Genomic DNA, 2,487 nt, shown 5'->3' on the forward strand with positions numbered 1-2,487 from the left:
AGCTCACTGCATCGGGATTAGTGTGTGCTTCATCTCACTGTGTGTTTGCTGAGTGATTCTTGGGATAAATGCGGAGACCAATTTTTCCTCACGGGATCAAAAGAGTATATATACTTATACTTGTGCATCAGAAACATACTATCCCTATGTGACTCCTACACGATTAAGCTTACCTAGTCACCATTAAACCACAGGTCTAGATTACCCAGAATTCCCCACTAGGGTGTATTCAACTGAATGAATGGAGTAGGAGACTGTGTACAAAAATAAAACACTTTTATTTTTAGACGTAGTTTGTCATGGTATAAAAGCTGGATGAATAGATAGATGTACTCTAATCAATACTGTTGTAGTATTTAAGCCGTATTCAGTATGGGGTACCCACTACAAAACAAATGCAAACCATTGAAATCATAATCTTCAAGCAAATATTTCAACCCCCAAATAGGGCACACACACAGTAATCATGGCAAGGATGAAAAAGAAAACAAAGAAAAGAATAAGCCTCACCACCAAAATATAAAGAAAACAAACACAACTTGGAGGTGGTTTCACACACAAAGTACGCACATACGTAAATAGGCCTAATGCCACAGCTCCAGTATGACCGCTGCTACTCTAGCTTAAGACACCAAGCAAACTACCCGTGTGGATAAGCTATTAATATGGCTGCACGCTACCAGTATGAATGGGCTATCAATAGGTTTAGATCAAGTACGCTACCAGTATGAATGAGCTAGCTTTAAATCAAACACGCTACCAGTATGAATGGACTAGGGTTGGATCACCGACAGCTATCAGTGTGGGTGGGCTATCAATAGGACTGCAAGCTACCAATGTGGATGGACTATCAATAGGTTTAGATCAAATAAGATACCAGTATGGATGTACTATCGATATGAGCTAGGATACCTATACAAACGAGCTACCACTATATCGTCGGTTTAGGTAAGGCATCACAATACATGATAGGCTACACAATCAATGGTGGTGGGAAAAACAGTGGCTACAGGTCGTTCCTGAAAGTCACAAACAAAACCATCAGTTTCCTGTCCACTACATGGTTTACATGATATATAGGTTACACAGTCAATACACAACAGTTATACATTCCCCTTATTAAAATGTACCACAGCTTTAATTAATTTACCTCTTTAAAATCCCCCGCAACTGCACGCATTTAGTCGGCTGACCTCTTGCTCGGAACCAACAAATCCAAGCGAACTACGGTTTAAAATACATACAAAATCATTCGTTGGTAAAACACTGTTTGTTACAAACAAGGCAATGAAAAATATTTTACTACCTGCAGATAATGTTGCACAAAAGCCCAGGGGAGCAAACGGGCAGGATGACTGCAGTGTACCGCTCTGTTAAATCACCGCCGGCCAAAAATCCACACGCAAAAACAGTGCCCTCACCACTGTGTTTGCCGCGCCATTCAATTTTAACAAAGGGCCTGCAACCCGGTAGCTATCTACCTGCTACAACAGGTCACGTGAATGACACGTCAGGTGAATGAATCAGGTGACCCCCTAGCCTTACCCCACTCCTACCCGTCACACCTATATTACTTTCAGGTCTGCACAACTGTTTTCAATATATATTCTAAAAGAAAAACAATTCAATTAATTGTTTATTTTCCAACCTGAAACTCATTGGCCTTGAGGAGTTTTGTGAAGGACATGTTAAAAAGACATACTGTATTTTGGGATCAGTCCCATTCATATTAACTTTATAAGTTCATATTAAGTTCAGAGTTTATAAACACTGAACCTATGCAATGTTAATTGTATGAAGTTAGAATTTACTTTTCTATCTTATTGTTTAAATTCACTCCACATCTGTTCATTTTCAAATTTAAACAGATTATTTTCAGCATATGGAATTGAATGCAGCCCTTATGAGTGATTTATACTTTATGACCACTTATAGTTTATGACCACACAATTATGCTCATATTCTGTCACCAGAATGATCAACCATTCCAGTGTATACTGTCAGTTTAACATAGGGAGAGACTCTTTCCATCTTGGTCTCACCAACATATTTAATTTTTTTTTTATCACACCAACAGCTCATCATCCTCTGCCCACAGTCATCATGGCAGACACTGATGCTTTTATTAATATGGCGGGCCGAGCGGTGGCAACTGTCAGGACTGGAGGGCCCTCACGCTTGGAGTGAGCGGAAATGAAACCATAAGAGGGTGTGGAGCATCGGGGCCGGAGCGCTGACAGCCCTAACCTCAAGCTCTGGCACACACACAGACATACACAGACACTTTCTCTCTCTCTCTCTCTCTCTCTCTTACACACACACACACACACGCACACACACAGTGCTTCATCACTCCATGATCACGAGACATGGAATTAGTGTCTGCATCCCACTGCAGGTCTGAGATCCATTAGTGCTCCATCAACAACCATCCAACTATTGCTGATAAATTACCAGTCTCACGGACTGACCAGCATTGAGAAGCCA

The 2,487-nt window shown here is 40.9% G+C and overlaps 1 long non-coding RNA gene across 1 annotated transcript; it reads right to left on the reverse strand.

Moving 5' to 3' along the window:
- Positions 1–259: 259 nt before the first annotated feature.
- Positions 260–1,537, reverse strand: LOC121694497. The gene is made up of 3 exons (XR_006025779.1): positions 1,307–1,537; positions 1,151–1,224; positions 260–1,019 (listed from the first exon to the last, which is right to left on the reverse strand). It is a non-coding gene; the product is annotated as an uncharacterized LOC121694497 (long non-coding RNA).
- Between the last annotated feature and the right edge of the window lie 950 nt (positions 1,538–2,487).

Source organism: Alosa sapidissima, chromosome 20 (assembly GCF_018492685.1).
Source record: "Alosa sapidissima isolate fAloSap1 chromosome 20, fAloSap1.pri, whole genome shotgun sequence".
NCBI lineage: Eukaryota > Metazoa > Chordata > Actinopteri > Clupeiformes > Clupeidae > Alosa > Alosa sapidissima.